The sequence below is a fragment of the Panthera onca genome, chromosome C1 (genome assembly GCF_046562875.1).
Source record: "Panthera onca isolate mPanOnc1 chromosome C1, mPanOnc1 haplotype 2, whole genome shotgun sequence".
Lineage (NCBI taxonomy): Eukaryota > Metazoa > Chordata > Mammalia > Carnivora > Felidae > Panthera > Panthera onca.
Genome location: NC_138346.1, coordinates 157,765,796 through 157,788,322, shown reverse-complemented (window position 1 = coordinate 157,788,322; position 22,527 = coordinate 157,765,796). Strand labels below are relative to the sequence as shown.

General features: G+C 36.7%; 1 protein-coding gene and 1 long non-coding RNA gene across 6 annotated transcripts in view; one reads left to right on the top strand and one right to left on the bottom strand.

The window, feature by feature from the left end:
* The window catches only part of ST6GALNAC3 (ST6 N-acetylgalactosaminide alpha-2,6-sialyltransferase 3), a 533,022-nt gene that overhangs the window by 306,227 nt on the left and 204,268 nt on the right, over window positions 1-22,527 (top strand). The window lies entirely within an intron of this gene.
* On the bottom strand, window positions 594-21,620 carry LOC144617085 (uncharacterized). Of its 2 annotated transcripts, XR_013557104.2 has the most exons (4): window positions 21,222-21,612; window positions 15,858-15,978; window positions 13,736-14,003; window positions 594-1,303 (listed from the first exon to the last, which is right to left on the bottom strand). It is a non-coding gene; the product is annotated as an uncharacterized LOC144617085 (long non-coding RNA). The 2 variants fall into 2 exon arrangements; XR_013557105.2 differs by lacking the exons at window positions 594-1,303; window positions 13,736-14,003 and having other exon boundaries at window positions 15,735-15,978; window positions 21,222-21,620.

Here is a 22,527-nt window from a genome sequence, read left to right as displayed (position 1 = left end):
AAATTTATATTGCCCACTAATGACTGTAGGTTTTTTTTTTTTTCTTTCTTTTATGGGAGATGAATAGTAATGTTGAATTGCATTCAAGGTTGTCAGGTGGGCAAATACAGTGGTTGCCCACGGATAACTAATAAATGAATTGTAGAACTTAAAAAACAGAGAATCATGAAGTTGAGAAATGTGTGCAAAAGCACCCAGCCTAGAAAATGACAGAGAGGAATCTGAACACAACTCTGATAGCAAAGTCAGTGCTTATTTGTGTTGTACTATGCTGCCAGAAGATGGTTCTATTCTCATTTTCTTAAAACACATTAAGTTCTTTTCAGATAAGAAGGAAGTGGAATATGATGAAATGGTACATGTTGGTTGTATTGAAATGACTATATGCAGTGACCTATTTTTATATATGAAAGTTTACATACTAAACTTTCAAAGTCCTGGTATTAATAGCTTTCATTTTGAATCATGTCTTCATTTTTTTTTAATCATCTTTTTTTTGAAGTTTTTTTTTTTTTTTTTTTTTTTGAGAGTGGGAGAGTGCAAGTGGGGAAGGAAGGGGTGGAGAGAGAGAGGGAGAGACAGAATCCCAAGCAGACACTGTACAGTCAGTGCAGAACCCCATGTGGGGCTCAAACCCACAAACCACGAGATCATGACCTGCGCTGAGATCAAGAGTTGGATGCTCAACTGACTGAGCCACCCCGGTACCCCATCATGTCTTCATTATTTAATCTGTATTGGAAAATCTGGTTTATGGGCAAATGTATGCTTCCAGCACTGGAAAGATAGAGAAATGATATGGCCATGGTATAGCAAACTGCCTGTCTCCTCTCACAAGAAACAAATATTCAGTTGGAACAAGTCCTATTTTTGTGAAGTGTTACCTATTCTTTGCTGAAAATTAGTATTTGTTGATAGCAGTTACACACACACACACACACACACACACAGAGGCATATCATTTTCATAACAATTAGAACTAGAAAAATTATTTGGCTTTTCACAGCTCCCTCTCACTTCTCCACGTCGCAAATGAAATTCTGGGAAACAGAAAGGTTATTTATTTATTTTTATGGCCAGGCTGGTATATATTCAATAATATATCCATACACAATTCATCAGCTTAATTAGGCCCTATGCTTTAGATACGCAGCTACAGACGGGAGCCCAAGCGTGAGGTGGGGGGCTGTGACGAGGACCGTGTCTCAGCTGCTGCACCCAGCCAGGACTTGTGCACAGTTTACATTTCCTTCTTTTCAGGAAAGACAAGGACACCCATTCTTTTCATAGCCTGTCAGTAAACCTATTTTGTAAATGAAACAAAAAATAAAAATTTGTTTACATTTTGGATTGCCTGTGCTTTTTTTTTTTAATTTTTTTTTTAACATTTATTTATTTTTGAGACAGAGAGAGACAGAGCATGAACAGGGGAGGGGCAGAGAGAGAGGGAGACACAGAATCTGAAACAGAATTGCCTGTGCTTTAATGTTTTATGGCAACTGACCCTGTTTTAACTTCAGGGCCTTATTTTTTTATTTCAGCTTCAAAATATGTAAAGGAGCTACAATACTCAGTGTTTGAGAGATGTTCAAATTGCCCTTTATCAGAATGATCCCATGGAGAATTCTAAACTCCAGTTACATAGGTTTTGGAGAAGACTCTACGGAAGTCTGAAATCTCTTAAAATTGTGACGACTGTGCACCATAATTTTCAATAAAACATTTTGGTTCATTCATCCTGTGAATAATTATTTGTTTATTGTTGCTCTTGCTCTTCTGAGGCCTGAGCGAGGTCTTTAGTTTGTCTAGTTGCTGGAGTCTTGGGTACTAGAAGGGTGGTAATTTTCAGTTTTAGCTAATTGCTATGCTTTACATGGTCACAGGGAGTGAGCATTTTAGAAAGCCACTTCATTAAAGCATTAAAATACTGGGGCTCAGTAATTTCATTTACTGGGTCAATAACCATGATATCTAGAAGAAGATTTAAAATAGTTTAAAAATAATTATTCAAACAAGAAAGGGATTTCAAACTATAGTTACTGCAGTAATAAAGGAAAGAGAGTCTCCAAAGCAAGTATAAATATTATATTTAAATCTTACTATCAGATTCCTATAATTCAAAGGCTTTATTTAGCTTGTCCAGTAGTAGATCACAAAATCTAAGACCATAAATAAACTTTAGCACGCATCTAGTCTCGATGTAGAAATTAATTTTTTTTTCTTAAAAAACACTTATCATTCCGTATCTGGACTGACAGCCTATATGTTTGTTTTTCATAGAGCATTCACAGATTTCTTATTCAGTTTTTACCCCTAGGTATTTTGCATTTGGTTGCTATTATACATTAAATAGTTTTCAGTTATAGTTCTTTTCTTTTGCTGGTGTACTATGGATGTAATTGTGTTTTTGGTATTTATTTATTTATTTATTTATTTATTTATTTATTTTTAATATAATTTATTGTCAAATTGGTTTCCATACAACACCCAGCACTCATCCCAACAGGTGCCCTCCTCAATGCCCATCACCAACTTTCCCCACTCCCCCAACCCCCATCAATCCTCAGTTTGTTCTCAGTATTTAACAGTCTCTTATGGTTTGCCTCCTTCACTCTCTGTAACTTTTTTCCCCCCTTCCCCTCTCCCATGGTCTTCTGTTAAGTTCCTCAGGATCCACATATGAGTGAAAACATATGGTATCTGTCTTTTTCGCCCGACTTATTTCACTTGGCATAATACTCTCCAGTTCCATCCACTTTGCTACAAATGGCCAGATTGCATTCTTTCCCATCACCAAGTAGTATTCCATTGTATATATGAACAATATCTTCTTTATCCATTTGTCAGTTGATGGACATTTAGGCTCTTTCCATAATTTGGCTATTGTTGAAAGTGTGATATAAACATTGGGGTACAAGTGCTCCTATGCATCAGCACTCCTGTATCCCTTGGGTAAATTCCTAGCAGTGCTATTGCTGGGTCATAGGGTAGATCTATTTTTAATTTTTTGAGGAACTTCCACACTGTTTTCCAGAGCGGCTGCACCAGTTTGCATTCCCACCAACAGTGCAAGAGGGTTCCCGTTTCTCCACATCCTCTCCAGCATCTATAGTCACTTGATTTGTTCATTTTAGCCACTTTGACTGGCATAGGGTGGTATCTCAGTGTGGTTTTGATTTGTATTTCCCTGATGAGGAGTGATATTGAGCATGTTTTCATGTGCCTATTGGCCATCTGTATGTCTTCTTTAGAGAAGTGTCTATTCATGTCTTCTGCCCATTTCTTCACTGGGTTATTTGTTTTTCGGGTGTGGAGTTTGGTGTGTTCTTTATAGGTTTTGGATACTAGCCCTTTATCCCATATGCCATTTGTAAATATCCTTTCCCATTCCGTTGGTTGCCTATTAGTTTTGTTGACTGTTTCCTTTGCAGTGCAGAAGCTTTTTATCTTCATGAGGTCCCAATAGTTCATTTTTGCTTTTAATTCCCTTGCCTTTGGAGATGTGTCAAGTAAGAAATTGCTGCGGCTGAGGTCAGAGAGGTCTTTTCCTGCTTTCTCCTCTAGGGTTTTGATGGTTTCCTGTCTCACATTCAGGTCCTTCATCCATTTTGAGTTTATTTTTGTGAATGGTGTAAGAAAATGGTCTAGTTTCATTCTTCTGCATGTTTCTGTCCAGTTCTCCCAGCACCATTTGTTAAAGAGACTGTCTTTTTTTCCATTGGATATTCTTTCCTGCTTTGTCAAAGATTAGTTGGCTATACATTTGTGGGTCCAATTCTGGAATCTCTATTCTATTCCATTGGTCTATGTTTCTGTTTTTGTGCCAATACCATCCTGTCTTGATGATTACAGCTTTGTAGTAGAGGCTAAAGTATGGGATTGTGATGCCTCCCACTTTGGTCTTCTTCTTCAAAATCACTTTGGCTATTCAGCGTCTTTTGTGGTTCCACACAAATTTTAGCTTGTTCTAGCTTTGAGAAGAATGCTGGTGCGATTTTGATTGGGATTGCATTGAATGTGTACATAGCTTTGGGTAGTATTGACATTTTAACGATATTTATTCTTCCAATCCATGAGCACAGAATGTTTTTCCATTTCTTTGTATCTTCTTCAATTTCCTTCATAAGCTTTTTATAGTTTTCAGCATACAGATCTTTTACATCTTTGGTTAGGTTTATTCCTAGGTATTTTAAGATTCTTGGTGTAATTGTGAATGGGATCAGTTTCTTTATTTGTCTTTCTGTTGCTTCATTATTGGTGTATAAAAATTCACCTGATTTTGTACATTAATTTTGTATCCTGTGACTTTGCTGAATTCATGTATCAGTTCTAGCAGACTTTTGGTGGAATCTATTGGGTTTTCCATGTATAATATCATGTCATCTGCAAAAAGTGAAAGCTTGACTTCATCTTTGCCAATTTTGATGCCTTTGATTTCCTTTTGTTGTCTGATTGCTGATTCTAGAACTTCCAACACTGTTTTAAACAACAGCAGTGAGAGTGGACATCCCTGTCGTGGTCCTGATCTCAGGGGGAAAGCTCTCAGTTTTTCCCCATTGAGGATGATATTAGCTGTGGGCTTTTCATAAATGGCTTTTATGATGTTTAAGTATGTTCCTTCTATCCCGACTTTCTCGAGGGTTTTTATTAAGAAAGGATGCTGAATTTTGTCAAATGTGTTTTCTGCATCGATTGACAGGACCATATGTTTCTTATCTTTTCTTTTATTAATGTGATGTATCACATTGATTGATTTGTGAATATTGAACCAGCCCTGCAGCCCAGGAATGAATCCCACTTGATCATGGTGAATAATTCTTTTTATATGCTGTTGAATTCGATTTGCTAGTATCTTATTGAGAATTTTTGCATCCATATTCATCAGGGATATTGGCCTGTAGTTCTCTCTTTTTTTTTTTTTTTTTGCTGGGTCTCTGTCTGGTTTGGGAATCAAAGTAATGCTGGATTCATAGAATGAGTCTGGAAGTTTTCCTTGCCTTTCTATTTTTTGGAACAGCTTGAGAAGGATAGATATTATCTCTGCTTTAAATGTCTGGTAGAATTCCCTAGGAAAGCCATCTGGTCCTGTACTCTTATTTGTTGGGAGATTTTTGATAACTGATTCAATTTCTTTGCTGGTTGTGGGTCTGTTCAAATTTTCTATTTCTTCCTGTTTGAGTTTTGGAAGTGTGTGGGTGCTTAGGAATTTGTCCATTTCTTCCAGGTTGTCCAGTTTGTTGGCATATAATTTTTCATAGTATTCCCTGATAATTGCTTGTATTTCTGAGGGATTGGTTGTAATAATTCCATTTTCATTCATGATTTTATCTATTTGGGTCCTCTCCCTTTTCTTTTTGAGAAGCCTGTCTAAAGGTTTATCAATTTTGTTTATTTTTTCAAAAAAGCAACTCTTGGTTTCATTGATCTGCTCTACTGTTTTTTTAGATTCTATATTGTTTATTTCTGCTCTTCTTCTGCTGGGTTTGGGGTGTCTTTGCTCTTCTGCTTGTATTTCCTTTAGGTGTGCTGTTAGATTTTGTATTTGGGATTTTTCTTGTTTCTTGAGATAGGCTTGGATTGCAATGTACTTTTCTCTGAGGACTGCCTTCGCTGCATCCCAAAGCGTTTGGATTGCTGTACTTTCATTTTAATTTGTTTCCATATATTTTTTAAATTTCTTCTCTAATTGCCTGGTTGACCCATTCATTCTTTAGTAGGGTGTTCTTTACCCGCATGCTTTTGGACGTTTTCCAGACTTTTTCCTGTGGTTGATTTCAAGTTTCATAGCTTGTGACCTGAAAGTCTGCATGGTATGATCTCAACTCTTTTATTCTTATTAAGGGCTGTTTTGTGACCCAGTATGTGATCTATCTTGGAGAATGTTCCATGTGCACTCGAGAAGAAAGTATATTCCATTGCTTTGGGTTGCAGGTTCTAAATATATCTGTGAAGTCCATCTGATCCAATGTATCATTCAAGGCCCTTGTTTCTTTATTTTTCTCTGTCTAGATGATCTATCCATTGTTGTAAGTGGAGTAGCAAAGTCCCCTGCAATTTCCACGTTCTTATCAATAAGGTTGCTTATGTTTGTGATTAACTGTTTTTGTGTATTTGGGTGCTTCCAAATTTGGTGCATAGTCATGATGAATTAAAAAATGCTATAAATGAGGTGCAAAATAAAATGGAGTTGGCCACAGTGCAGATTGAAGAGGCAGAGGGGAGAATAGGTGAATTAGAAGATAAAATTATGGAGAAAGAGGAAGCTCAGAAAAAGAGAGATATAAAAAATCCAGAAGTACAAGGGGAGAATTAGAGAACTAAGTGATCCAATCAAATGGAACAATATCCTTATCATAGGAATTCCAGAAGAAGAAGAGAGAGAGAAAGTGGCTGAAGGTGTGCTTGAACAAATCATAATTGAGAACTTCCTGGATCTGGGGAAGGAAACAGGCATTGAAATCCAAGAAGCACAGAGAACTCCCTTCGGCCGTAACTTGAATGGATCTTCTGCAGGACATATCATAGTGAAACTGGCAAAATCAAGGATAAAGAGAGAATTCTGAAAGCAGCTAGGGATAAACAGGCCTTAACATACAAAGGTAGACACATAAGGGTAGTAGCAGACCTATCTACAGAAACTTGGCAGGCCAGAAAGGAATGGCAGGAAATCTTCAATGTGATGAACAAGAAAAATATGCAGCCAAGAATCCTTTTACCCAGCAAGTCTGTCATTCAGAATAGAAGGACAGATAAAGGTTTTCCCAAAAAAACAAAAACTGAAGGAATTTATTACCACTAAACCAACCCTACAAGAGATCCTAAGGTGGACTCTGTGAGTGAAATGTTGCAAGGACCACAAAGTACCAGAGACACCACTACAAGTGTGAAACCTACAGACATCACAATGACTTTAAACCCATATCTTTCAATAGTAACCCTGAATGTTAATGGACTAAATGCTCCAACCAAAAGACATAGGGTATCAGAATGGATAAAAAAACCAAGACCCATCTATTTGCTGTCTACAAGAGACTCATTTTAGACCTGAGGACACCGTCAGATTGAAAATGAGGGGATGGAGAACTATCTGTCATGCTACTGGAAGTCAAAAGAAAGCTGGAGTGGCCATACTTATATCAGACTTTAAATTAAAGGTTGTAACAAGAGATGAAGGAGGGCATTCTGTAATAATTACAGGGTCTATCCATCAGGAAGAGCTAACAATTATAAATATCTGTAATTTTATATATCCATGTTGTAACGGCTACCATTCTAAATTTTTCCTACTGGTTCTAATAGTTTTCTCTGGTCTGTTGTGTTTGCAAGGAAGACTAGCATATCATCTACAAACAATGATGATTTTCGCCCTCTGTTCCAGTATTAATACTTCCTCCAACCTGGTCTCCGGGATTCAGTTATTATATTGAGTAGAACTTCCAGAACAATGTAAAATAATTGTGAAATCATTGGGCATTCATGTCTTGTTCCCAGACCTAATAAGACCATATCTATCATGGAATTTCCAAACTATGTTCCAAACCATTATTTCATAAGACATTAATCAGTCTGCTACCAGAAAAATAAAAAGCAACAAAAAAAAGGAGGGTAATGTTTCCAAATAATTTTCTGGAACTCCGAATTAAACAAAATGAAACAAATTTTTTCAGTGAATGACTTTTCATAGCCTTAGGTATTTAATATGCATTGGCAGTCTCTGAGAGGTGGAGAATATATGTGACATTTGCCAACATATTTGTCCTCGGAACACCATTTTTGAAGAACACTTAACCACCATCTTGTAACACATCAGTGCTATTCTGGCAGGGCGTTGTTAACTGTGATGTTCATTATGGTTTCAAAGTGATGTTAAGAAAATCTCCCCGGCTTAGCTTATTCAGAGTGTTGTGTAAATAGGATCTTCTACTCTATGTTCCTTTGTGTCTGGTTTTCGCTTGACATGTTTTTGAGATACATGTATGTTGTTCATTTGTTTTCAGTGATGGACAGAATTCCTTTGCACAAGAATTTGAGGGTGTTATAAACCATGCTGCTCTGAATATTCTTGTATATGGATCCTGGATTACAAAAGAATGCATTTTTGTAAGTGATATGGCAGGGAGTAAATTCCTGAGTCTTAGGGTGTGTATGTATATTCAAGTTTATAGGAGAATGCTATACTTTTTCAAAGTGTTAATGCAGATTTCACATGGCTGCCAGTTATTGTTTGAGACTTCCAGTTACTATACATTCTTTTTAATACTTGATATTGTCAGATATTTTATTATTTTATTTTATTTTATTTTATGTTATTTTATTTTCAATTTATTTATTTTTTAATGTAATTTATTGTCAAATTGGCTAAAATACAGTGTATACAGTGTGCTCTTAGTTTTGGGGGTAGATTCCTATGATTCATTGCTTATATACAACACCCAGTGCTCATCCCAACAAGTGCCCTCCTCAGTGCCCATCACCCATCCCCCCCCCATCAACCCTCAGTTTGTTTTCTGTATTTAAGAGTCTCTTGTGGTTTGCCTCCCTCCCTCTCTGTTTGTAACTATTTTTTTAGCCCTTCCCCGTGGTCTTCTGTTAACTTTCTTAAGTTCCACATATGAGTGAAAACATGTGATATCTGCCTTTCTCTGACTAACTTATTTCGCTTAGCATAATACCCTCCATTTCCATCCACATTGCTGCACATGGCAGGATTTCATTCTTTCTCATTGTCAAGTAATATTCCATTGTATGTATAAAACTACATCTTCTTTATCCATTCATCAGTTGATAGGTATTTAGGCTCTCTTCATACTTTGGCTATTGTTGAAAGCACTGTCGGATATTTTAATTTCAAGCAAACTGACAGAGGTGCAATAACATCTCATGGTTTTAATTTGCATTTTTTGATTACTAATGATAAGCACCTTTTTTTAAAAAAAATTAACATTTATTTATTTTTGAGAGACACAGAAACAGAGCACAAGTGGGGATGGGCAGAAAGAGAGGGAGACACAGAATCTGAAGCAGGCTCCAGGCTCTGGGCTGTCAGCACAGAGCCTGATGCGGGGCTTGAACTCACAAACCATGAGATCATAAACTGAGCTGAAGTCAGACACTTAACCAACTGAGCCCCCCAGGTGCCCTGATGATCACCTTTTCTGATACTTATTTGCCATTTGAACTTCCTCTTTTATGTAATGACTGAATCTTTTGCCCATCATTCTGTTGCTTTGTCTATCTTTTATTATTGACTTGTAAGTATTTGTTATATATCTGTATATTGACTCTTTTTAGGATATATTTATGTATATATATACATACATATGTATATATGTGTGTGTATGTATATGTATATGTATATACATACACACACACATACCTCACAGAGAGAGAAGATACACACACACACACACACACACACACATCTGTGGCCTGCCTGTTTACTCTCTTAATGTTGTCGTTTGAAAGACAGCCATTCTTAAAATTAATATAGTTTATTTTCTCAATCTTTTCCTTTATTATTAGTGCTTTCATATCTTTTTTAAGAAAAAAATATTCTTACTCTGAAGGTATAAAAGTTCTCTCCTACTTTTTTTCAATAGACTTTTACTGTCTTTCAGATACAAGTTTCCAATTCACCTGCATTATATAAAGAAAGGTCTATATTTACTTTTTAAAATTCAGTTATTCCAAGTCCACTTTTTAAAAAAATGTTTATTTATTTTTGAGAGAGAGAGACAGAGCGTGAGCAGGGAGGAGCAGAGAGAGGGAGACACAGAATCTGAAGGCTCTGAGCTGTCAGCACCCCAACTCCACTTTTTTAAAAGCCTGATTTTTTCCCTCTCTCCACTACTCAGCTTGGCACTTTGATTCCAAATTATTTAGAGTCTTTATTGTGTTATCTGGGTCTCTTTTGTCCATCCTGTGCCAGTACCATCTTGTTCTTCATCAAGGGTGTCCTAGTTTTTCTAGCCCTTTGCATTTCATATGCATGTTAGAATTCTGTGGTATTTGGGGATTTTGATTGAGATTTCTTTGAATCTATAGATCAATTTGAGGACAATTTACATCTTTACATCATTAAGTTTTCTAGTCTATGTACATGTTATATCTCTCTATTTATATGAGTTTTTGATAATGTTTATTAATAAAATTTGTATTTTCTCAACAGAAGTCTTACACATCTTTTACTAAATTTATTCCTAGGTATTTTATATTGTGAGACAGTTATAAATGATACACTTTCTTCAATTTTCACTGTTGCTGAGATCATTGAAATATAAGTGATTTGTATCTAGCAATACTACTAACTCCAACAAAAATTATAACAAATTACATGTGCATTATTTAATATTATATCATCTGTGACTAATTATATTTTGTTTCTTCTTTTCCAATCCTTATACCTTTCATTTTTTTTTCTTGCCTTGCTGCATTGGCTAGGACCTCAGTGTAATACTACATAACAGTGGTGATAGTGGAAATAAATGTTTTATTCCCAATTTCAGAAAGACAGCTTCCAACATTTTACCATTAAATGTGAAAGTACATTGGGGCGCTTGGGTGGCTCAGTCAGTTAAGCATCCAGCTTTGGCTCAGGTCATGATCTCACGGTTCATGGGTTCGAGCCCCACATTGAGCTCTTTGCTAACAGCTCAGAGCCTGGAGCCTGTTTCAAATTCTGTGTCTCCCCCTGCCACTCCCTCTCCCCTGCTCATGCTCTGTCTCTCTTTATCTATCAAGAAGAAATAAACTTAAAAAAAATTTAAATGTGAAAGTACAATGTTGACTCTAGAATTTTTGTTTTGTAGAAAATATTTCATTAGACTAAGGAAGCTCCCTGTTACTTCCCCTTTAAATTAAAGTTTTTAATCATTAGTTGGTGTTGAATTTTATCAAATTCTTTTTCTGTGTTTACTGAGATGATATTTCTTGTATGCATTTACTTTTGAGATGATTATATGATTTGAGTGTTAATGTTACAAATTACATTGATATAGTTTTCTCCCCAACACTTTTTATTCTGAAAAATGTTATATGTGTTGCAAGTTTCATTGAATACCATTTTTACTTGAAATAACAGCCAACAGACAAATTATGAATATTCGGATTTAGGTATTTGGCAGACATTTTCTTGAAAATGAATGACGTGAACCTGTCATTTCAAGAAAATAACAGGCAGCATATTTTACTAATGACAAAAATTGAGCCTTCAAGTCAAAATTAGCATTTTGGAAAATTTGTATTTGTTACCATCAGCTTTCTGGTTTCTGAAAACTTAAAGACTTTTCTGATGAGATCAGTGGTAATATCAATGAATGTTTTTATAATATATATTGGAAAACTTCAACACTTCAAATATCTTCATTACTCATTGCACTAATGTTTTTCAAAACCAGTGTGTGATGTTACAAAATCATGCATGCACAGTGTTAAAGATGCATGAGAAGTGTAAGATAGACTGATGAATTCTAATGTAATGGTAGAAAATTTTATTCATATGTTTTCAGGTTCCATATTGTGAATAAAATTTAAGAAATTGCCAATTTTGGTATAGATTCAAGGAACAATATCTACAATTATCTCCCCTTTCCTACTACATATCTGTGTGAAGCTGGATTTTTTTTCTCTTCTGTTTCAACCCAAAACACACATTTGTAATGGATTGAAAGCTGAAACAAATATGAGAATCCAGCTATCTTCAATTAAGCAAGATGCTAAAGAAAGTTGCAAAAATGTAATATAAATTAACTCTTTTTATGGTTTTGTAAAATATATAGTACTTTTCATTAAAAATGTGATATGTTAATATGATATGGTAATATTTTTGTTATTTTTAAATGAATTCATATTTTTAATTTTTCTCATTTTCAATTTTGAACATGGTGAATATCACTATATGTTCAACTTATGTAAACAAACTATCCTTGGAATCCTCAATAATTTTGAGAATATAAATGGCACCTGAGACCAAAACATTTGAGAACTACTGCCCTAAGAACAGCATCTAAGCTTATGAAAGTATAATGTTATTTGGTACATTTACCCTCTTCCCATGACTATGGAAGAAACTGAAAGTATTTTAAGTCCACTTACAGCCTCCCAAATTATATGCTATTTTATGGTAAATTTAATTCTAGAATCTCCTCTTTGTTTTTGTGTTTCTGAAGCTTCACTATACTATGTTTAGATATAGATTTATTTTTTATTTATTTTGCCTATGAGTCATCAGCCTTTTGAATGTGTGGATTCTTTTAAATTGTAGAAAATTCTCAGCCATTGTCCTCTATTCCATTTCTCCTCTCCTCTGGTATTTCAGATAAATATATGTTCAGTCATTGAGTTCTTCATTTCTTGTATTGTGTTTATCAGTTCTAGAACTTCTAAGTGGTTCTTTTTTTATGTACACTCCATCACTTTTTATAGTTTTCATTTCCCTGCCAGTATTTCACGTGGCTTTTATCTCCTTGAATGTAGTGAACATAGATTGTTTCTGTCTATGCCCTGTAATTCCATTTGTGGAGCTCCCATGGGACTCTTGCTTTTGGTTTTCTCTATTGGTGCCTTGTCTTTTCATGTGTCTGGATTTTTAGATTGTCTGTTGGGCATTGTATTTACAATTTTATTTGTAGCAATAATTTGAGGCCTAGTATGCTATTATCTTCCTCCTGAGAAGATATTTTTCTTTGCTTTTTCCAGGTGTCTAAAGCTATGAGAAGTCCAGGACTACATAATGCAATTTCCAAAATTGAAGTTTTCAGAGCCAACCAACCAGCATGAAAAAAGATGACAAATTTTGCTAGACTGGTTTATTTCAAACTAATTTTTAGCACACATCTTAGGAGTCCTAGAACAAAGTAGATGTTGATTTACCCTTTGGGAATTTGCATTCTGATTTCTGCCAGAAGCAGAACTCAACCATTTATTCCAGAGCCACAAATGCCTCTAGGGCTAAAGCAGCCTTTAGTGTTGGTCTACCCCCTGAGTTCCAGATTTCTGTAGGCTGGCAATTTCTCGCCATGTTAAGTCTTGGATGATCTTAAATAGATTGTTTTTACATTTTTTCCAGCTCTTTTATCTGCCATGAAAAGTTTGTCTGAATTTTATAAGTTAATTTATTGAAGCAGATATTCTCATGCTGGTACTTGTTAACAGTAATGAATTTGAATATCCTTTGCACTTTGGTTTTGCATTTCCAAACTAGAAGGAATGACTTATACTATAGTTTATTTCCTGAAGCCTGAGCCAGTTGAAAGCCTATATAAGCCACATTTTTTTCTTATTCCTAAATAAGCATAGTCTTAGGACATACAGTACATGCATGCTCTCCCTGTCTCCAGTGAATGAACATAATAAGACATTCATGTTGCCTTATCTTTTCCACTTGCTCATTTTGCCACCATTTCCTTCCACTTTCAGCTTGGAATCCATGTTACTAGTGCTCATAATTATTTCTCAACTGTGAACTTTCAGTCTATCACTTACCACAATCTCCAGCTCTAGATCAAGCTGGCTAGTTTCTTCATTCCTGTCTCTGTGCTCCTGAACAGCACTAGAAAGAATGTATAACCTTTCAATACATTCATCAAAAATCTGTAATTTCTAAATTCCAGCTGTGGCACTACTGCAATCTTTCTTATTCTTGCTCAAAATACTCTCTTTCTCAAAAGTTCATCCCTCTCCTAAAGTCTGTTAACCTTACCTCTAAGTATCCCATCTTTCCATAATTAACCCTTACTTGCTTTTTAGAAATGCAAGGGAATCCTTAGTGAACTCTAATTGCAGTCATGTCTTGTAAGGTTGTCTTTTCTTCTCTCATTCTTAATTCTTTTTTCCTGTCTCAGAGGAAGAGGTGTCCCTATCTTTTCAAAGGATAGCCGTTAAACTATATTCTTAAATTATTGACTCCTATGTTCCCTGGGTTCTCACTCCATTCATGGGCCCTTCGCTGATATTTGCCATTGCTCCATCTCCACCAACCCCTTCTTCTCAAAGCATCCTTCAGCCTAGAAAATGAAACAAGATGGGAAAGATTGTATTTAGTTAATGTTCAATTTGTCACTAGCCTTAAATGCTCACCAAAATTCCACATGACAATTAAGAAAATTGATCAGGCAACACAATTTTCTTCCTTGCTTCCAAAGCAAATTTTAGCCAGAACATATGGAAGACCTCTAAGGCTCTATAATAAACATAACTCTGTGGGAAATAAAAGTTCTCATGCTTGGTACTACATGCATACTTGCAATATCCTCTCCATATGCTCTTCATGACATCTGACTTCTTGGCCTGATTTCAGTGGTAAGTGCTGCTTACCAATCTAGCTGGTAGTAGTCGAGGTTGTAATTGGAAAGATTTACTACCCTAGGATCTTCTCCACACAGTACCCCAGGGATCCAACTTTACCATTTTGTTTTTCATCTCTTTAATCTGGCATTATGGTCTCCTCATTTATCATTGCTGATCCCTCTAGGAAAGTGTTTCTCAAACCTAGATACCCACTGGAATCATCTGTGGAACTTGAAAAAAACGCTTACTTGTAGGTGCCATCCTCAAGAGTTGTCTGATTCCATTGGTCAGAAGTGGAGTATATCCATTATAATTTTTTAAAAGCTCTCCTGATTATTGTTGAGTTCAGTTGAGAACCATGTCCCTAACTGAGTGACATGTTAAGATTCTAATACTGTAAATATAGCCAAATTATGGAAAGAGCCTAAATGTCCATCAACTGATGAATGGATAAAGATGTGGTTTATATATATAATGGAATACTACTTGGCAATGAGAAAGAATGAAATCATGCCATTTGCAGCAGCATGGATGGAACTGGAAGGTATTTTGCTGAGTGAAATAAGTCAATCAGAGAAGGACAGTTACCATATGTTTTCATTCATATGTGGATCTCAAGAAACTTAACAAAAGACCATGGGGGAAGGGAAGGAGAAAAAATAGTTACAAACAGAGAGGGAGGGAGGCAAACCACAAGAGACTCTTAAATACAGAGAACAAACTGAGGGCGGATGCAGGGATAGGTGGGGGGAGAGGGGAAAATGGTGGATGGGCATTGAGGAGGGCACTTGTTGGGTAAGTACTGGGTGTTGTATGTAAGCAATGAACCACAGGAGTGTACCCCAAAAACCAAGAGCACACTTTACACACTGCATGTTAGCCAATCTGACAAAAAGTTATATTAAAGAAAATAAAAAAATAAAGAAACTAATTGGGGGAAAAAAGATACTAATACTGTAGCATGAATCAGTGTTCTTTTTTACTTTCTTGGTATGACATAGAGGGTAGAATGTTAGCAAAGTATCCTGAACTCATCTTCCTAAGAGAAAAGAATCCAGAGGTAAGTTGGTCACAAAATTAGTCAGATTTTATGACCTAATAGTGATAGTGAAGTGTGAATTATTTCATTATTCCAGCCAGTAGGAGAAAACTCTTGGTTTGAGAAGACTTGTTTTTTGCTTTCCAGTCCAGAGAGTGCAAGCTGTTTTCTTTGGCATGCCTACATGATTATACAGATCCATTCCCCTCAAGGAACTTCCAAATAAAAAGAACACATCATCTATGGCAACTGAGAAACATAGCTTTATGTTACCTGTTTTAGAATTATTTCTTGACATTAACATTTTTATGTACCCCCATATTAAGTTTTATGTTTAGATGTAATGCCACCAGGTAGGAATCAAGGTAGATGCCATATCCCAAATCCACAGAGAATCAGAGCCAAACTGTGGGTTATCAAATCTGTCTTTTTATGTGCTGTTACTCATAATATGTGATTTATATACACTACTTTTGAAAGCTGCATTAACTGAAAGATGCTGGTTCGTAGAGGGGCAAAGAAGTGCATTTACAAGCTGGCTTGGTTGAACTGTGTTGATTTCTCTCTAGAACAGTCTTCACAATTCTTTGCTCACAGTTAGAGGTCTGCTGAAAGTGACTTGATGTAGATGAAAACAGCTTGCTTAATCATTCCTGAAACACGGGAAAAATTAAAATACATTTTTTTCTTTGTCAAGCAATAAAAACAATGCCAGATTGTTAATGCCTCTTTTGTACCTTTTACTTGAAAGACCTCAAAAGAACATCAAGGAGAATAAAGGCAAAATCTATTCCCCAATGGCATCATTATACATGTTGAAGCCTCTAAAACTAAAACTCTAAAAACATTCATGAAGAGTGGAGAAATAAACGACAGCAAACTGGAGACTGTATCTCTGGAGCTTTGTTCAACTTGCTTTGTTCAAATTCATTCAAATTGGACGATGAAAAGCAAAGATCTCATTTGTTTCAATATTAAAGTAGTAAATTAGTGAGTGGTGAGTTGCTAATTGTCCTGTAAAGCATTTAGGGTGCCAGGAGTGCCCTGTGGCCAATATTTTAAATTGCATTCTTATGGTTGAAATGAAAGCAACCGTTAGACTAATGTAAAAAAATGTTTTTAATAATTTAGGCTAGTTCGATTCAAACATGATTTTCATTCTGAAATATTTATCGAAGCTCCTGTTTTTATTTGCGATGAGCGAGTTTCATTTAGACTTCAAGGCATCAGGTAGAAATTCGTTTTTAGGGGCTAAAATGGGGAGATAGATTTGCACTCTCTAGTGTTACGTTTCATCCCTGGCTGTGTCTGCCTGCTTCTAGGGTGCAGAATTAGCAGGTTTGGTTAAATTTTACTTGAGTTTTTGGTGACCTTTTCTAATCCTGACTGTTTCATAATTTAATGTCTTGACCTTCGTTTTCCATAGAGCCACCTTAGTGATAAATACAGAGATTTAATAACTAGAACTGGTTGACAGGTGACCTTTCGTACATGGCCATTTCTCTTTGCTGGAGAAACCACACTGTTTTTTGCAAGTTCTAATTCACAGATTTTAATTATCTATCTATTCTATAAGCTCTAATTATCTTGTCTATATGCTTATTCACAGAGAAAAAAAAGAAAGGTTAAATATTTCATTTTTCTTGCTGATTAAAATGTAAAGTGCTTGGCAGTTGTCCCAATATATCATTCAAAAAAGACAGGACAATTTGTCAGGTTCTTACCCAGAGAAGAGAGAAGGGGAATTTTCCAGAGCAGTTGGTAAGGAGCAAGATGGAAACAGTGGCCAGTAGAGTGAGTGATCTCATTAGCTGGATGAGGGTAACTGTGTGTGTATGAGTGTGTGTGTGTGTGTGTGTGTGTGTGTGTGTGTGTGTGTGTGTGAGAGAGAGAGAGAGAGAGAGAAACAGGAGAGTTCTTTAGCTATATGTGTATTAATTTCAAGATAAAAGTGACTGAAAAGTAAAAAAAGGATAAACTTGCCAATCAGAGAGAATGGCCTGTTAGTTTGGGTAATTTTTCCTTTTTTTTTTTTTTTAACCAGGTAAGGATCAATAGGGCATGTCATGGTAAATTGGTTTCTCGAGCCTATTTAAATAATATTTAAACACAGAAAAATAAAGCTGACTAATTATAAAAATGCACAGATTCTTAAAAAGAAGGAAAGAGTAGCCAACCTTCCTCCTACCCTTCCCCATAGGATCAGAGAATATAGGACCTTCTTGGTTTCCTTGGGTTTGCAAACAGAATTCATTTTGTGCCAAACACTAATGCTTCTAATAAAGTAAAAATTAAAAAAAGACATTAGGGACACAGGATCCCAATCAGCAAGTGTTCTGGAATCTTTATGAGTACAGAAGAGAGAATGACTCCTGAGTTAGAGAATGGCTTGGCAGTCTTGAGCTACCTTGGATTCCCAAGGACTTGAAAGCAGGCATTGTGGGCTGCTAAAGTGTATTTACCTCAAGGAGGTTTTCATATGGGGGGAGATACTCCCTTTGGCCACAGAGAACAGTTTCTTTTTTTTTCTTCCAATATATGAAATTTATTGTCAAATTGGTTTCCATACAACACCCAGTGCTCATCCCAAAAGGTGCCCTCCTCAATACCCATCCCCCACCCTCCCCTCCCTCCCACCCCCATCCCTCCCACCCCCCATCAACCCTCAATTTGTTCTCAGTTTTTAACAGTCTCTTATGCTTTGGCTCTCTCCCACTCTAACCTCTTTTTTTTTTTTTTCCTTCCCCTCCCCCATGGGTTTCTGTTAAGTTTCTCAGGATCCACATAAGAGTGAAACCATATGGTATCTGTCTTTCTCTGTATGGCTTATTTCACTTAGCATCACACTCTCCAGTTCCATCCACGTTGCTACAAAAGGCCATATTTCATTCTTTCTCATTGCCACGTAGTATTCCATTGTGTATATAAACCACAATTTCTTTATCCATTCATCAGTTGATGGACATTTCGGCTCTTTCCATAATTTGGCTATTGTTGAGAGTGCTGCTATAAACATTGGGGTACAAGTGCCCCTATGCATCAGCACTCCTGTATCCCTTGGGTAAATTCCTAGCAGTGCTATTGCTGGGTCATAGGGTAGGTCTATTTTTAATTTTCTGAGGAACCTCCACACTGCTTTCCAGAGCGGCTGCACCAATTTGCATTCCCACCAGCAGTGCAAGAGGGTTCCCGTTTCTCCACATCCTCTCCAGCATCTATAGTCTCCTGATTTGTTCATTTTGGCCACTCTGACTGGCATGAGGTCATATCTGAGTGTGGTTTTGATTTGTATTTCCCTGATAAGGAGCGACGTTGAACATCTTTTCATGTGCCTGTTGGCCATCCGGATGTCTTCTTTAGAGAAGTGTCTATTCATGTTTTCTGCCCGTTTCTTCACTGGGTTATTTGTTTTTCGGGTGTGGAGTTTGGTGAGCTCTTTATAGATTTTGGATACTAGCCCTTTGTCCGATATGTCATTTGCAAATATCTACACAGAGAACAGTTTCTAAAAACATCATCTGGCATGGCCTTTTTTACCTCAGAGATGAACTATAACCACTTAATGTTTCAGAAAGAAATACAATTCACTGCTGTTATGAAAAAGTTTTGAAAAAGAAATTAAATAAAGGTATGGGTTGCCTGGGTTGCTCAGTTGGTTGAGCATCAGACTCTTGGTTTCGGCTCAGGTCATGATCTCACGGTTCCTGAGATCGAGCCCCCAGTCGGGCTCTGTGCAACAGTGCAGAGCCTGCTTGGAATTCTCTCTCCCTCTCTCTACCCCTCCCCCACTCATGCTCTCCTTCTCAAAATAAACAGATTAAAAACAAAAAGATGTGGAGAACCATCTGAGGCTAATAAAATTGGTTGTGATTAGTTTATCTTAGACTGAAGTTACAGCCATATTTCAAATTGAAAATAATAAAAAATTTTCCACATAGTTCCATATGCCATGCTAATACCATTGCCAGAGAAAAGAGGTTAATTCTGTTCATATGAAAACCCTATTATTCCTAAGGAGCCTTTCATCAGTTGGGAAACATTGTCCTCTTTTGGTGAAATTCTTGTTCACCAAGTTGTTTAAAAGCATTAATTTATAATTTAATATAAATAATTTTAATACAATACTGGGTGAGACTTGAGGTGTTTGCCCATATGTATATTAGGAATAATGCAAATTAATAATAAATATTTCCTTCTTAGCTATGAGTACATTTTATATAAGGTAACATATACTCCTCTTTTTAACCTGAAAAATATCTGGTACCCACTGGATATCATGTTCATCTCAATTTTCCCAACTCTATAATGGGAAATAAAAATGTAACTTATACAGAATTTATTATGAGAATGAATGGAATAATGTAATAAAGTGTTGAGTAGGGTGACTGGCCCATAATAGGTGTTCAATTATGTTTCTATCAATAAATATAATACACAAAGCTTATTTATCTTTCTCACTGTTTCTTCCTTTCCTCCCTCTCTCATCCTTTCCCATGCCCAAGACAGGAACCGAGTCCTTTTTTCTTGTAAGGAGGCAAATGTCATGATTCATTTTAGCAGAGAAAGGACTTGTTTTTCAAGGCAATCCCTCAGGCCTTTAAAATAGTGCATGAATGGACCCTAGTTAATCATCAAACTCCACTATGCCTCAGAGCTGTGTACTAAGATTAAAAGCTCACACTGATTAGAATTCTAAAATTATTTTATCCTTCATGCTGCCTTTCACAGAATAAGTACTAAGTAAAAATTACTTGGTTGCTTAATAGATGTCAGCAAATTCTTAACTTTCCACAAGCTGAGTGTTCATAACCAGATGTGCAGGTACAGAGTTTGTATACTTTTGCAAGGGAGAAATACCCAAATCAAATGTAGTGATCTTAGCATTAAAAAAAAATCAACATACACACACACACACACACACACACACATATACATATAATATACATACATATAATTTAAATATATATATATTAGAGAGAGAAAGAGAGAATTTTTTTTGTTTGGTTTTTTGGAGAGAGAGAGAAAGAATCTTAACATGGGGCTCAATCCCACCACCCTGAGACCATCACCTGAGCTGAAATCAAGAGTGAGCCATCGACTCACTCTGAGTAAGCCACCCAGGTGCCTCTCAACATGTTAGATTTTTATTTTTTTCTAAAATGTTTTTTTAATTTTATTTTTGAGAGAAAGAGACACAGAATCCAAAGCAGGCTCCAGATTCTGAGCTGTCAGCACAGAGCCCAATGCGTGGCTCGAACTCACGGACCGCGAGATCATGACCTGAGCCGAAGTAGGACACTTAACTGAATGAGCCACCCAGGCGTCCCTCAACGTGTTAGATTTTAAATAAAAGGAAATGTTTGATGTTTGTGGGCTTTCTTTTCACAGGGACACAATTGCCCAGTCAGCTGAATATTGCAGCAATCTCGGTTTATAGACACAGTGCGAGCCCAACCGAAGCATTTGCCTTGATGATGTTTTGAGTGTGCAATAAAAAAAGATGAAGAGGTTAAGTTTGTTTTAAATGAAAAGAAACAAAAAATAAGGACAAGGCGACTAAAAAGGAGAATTCAAAATTAAGATAAGGCTTGATAAAGTGGAGCTGGCTAAATCTTTCCAAAGTTCTCAGAAAATTCAGGGCCTCAATCTGGGAAGAAACTGCTTACTGAGGCAGAACCGAACGAGTGGAAACATATGGAATACATTTTCGAGCAAGGGCCCCAAGTCAAATAATATAAACGAGTTCGAGAAATAGCAGTACATTTTAACAAAGAAAGTTGAGATCACAAGATGCAGCGATAAAGCTAATAAAAGGAACGGAGATAACCAGATAAGAGCAGCTCTTGGGTCAAACTGTCCGTTCATTGCTAGGTATTTCTTTTTTATCATGGCTTACCGTAGTTTGAAGTGTCTTCAAAGGTATAAATGAGTCCCTTGGGCCTTAGCAAGCTCTTGGTGTTACCTGCAGCTTCTGATTATGATTAGGAATGTTTCATTCATCTAGCCCTGCTCTCCCAGCATACTGTAAAATGGTCCCTGCAGCCAAGTGGCAAATAGAGTGGTCACCATGTGCAGCCACATCTCCTGCTACCTCATTTAGGAGGTCAGGCAGCTAGGCAGGACAGTGGCCAAGCAGGATACGTATGTGGAAGGCTTTTACGACTCTGGCTATGGTGACAATATATAAAAGAAAGGGACAGTTTAAAGATCACAACCTATCCCCCCAAGCCATTACATTCCTAGCATTCTGCCCAATTACATATTTGTTACATAAACAAGAGGCTCTTGTTGCCAATGTTTGCCCTCAAGTTGTTAGTCAGCTGCTGACCTCATAATCTGCACAGCTGCGGCATCCCGATATGTTGTCATGAAACAGATTGTGATGTCTTAATTGATCACTTTCAGAGGTTACAATTGTCAAGTGAAGCCAGTGTGCTGATTCTTATTAGTTAAATTAAGTCTTGTTACAGCACAACCAGCTAATTCACTCTAACGACTAGGAAATCCGATGCAAATTTGTAGAACAGAACACATCCAAGGCTCTCTCTCTCTCTTTTCTTTTTGATTTTTTTTTAATTTGTAGAGGCCATACCCAAAAAAATGCTTTTATTATACAGTGAAGCAACTTCTTGGAACAGAAAATGGAATGTAACCTCCCTGCACCATATGCATCTTGGTGATAAGTTGGAGTGTGCCATATGACACACACAGTTTAAATCAGGCATTGATTTGCATGACTCTAAGTGGGTTTGGAGGACTTAGCTAAGTGTAATGTATGTGAGGCCCTGCTGCAAATCGTCTGGCAGAAAGAATATCGTGTTTTCCTTCTTGCCCTGAAAAACTGTAGGCTCCTAGATGCATGAAGGTCTTCGATCAATGTCTGGTCCCAAGAGGTATCCACTTATGCCACCATCTGATCGTCGGTGAAGTTTTCACTGTGGCACCAATCTACAGGACCCATTTCTAAGTGCACTAATACACTCACTCACCTTGAGCAGACCTATTCTAACCTACTTTTCAGAAATCTTATTGCAGCAGGGGTGAGGGACAGTCCCTCTGATAGCAGAGTTTTAAGACCCTTCATAATTGGTGAGACCTCAGCGGAACATCCAGTCCACACCTGAGCTGTGGTATTTAATGTCCAGCCCTGTCCAATCCCTATGTGATTCTAACAGCTCAAGAAATCTCTTTTTATATGGGAA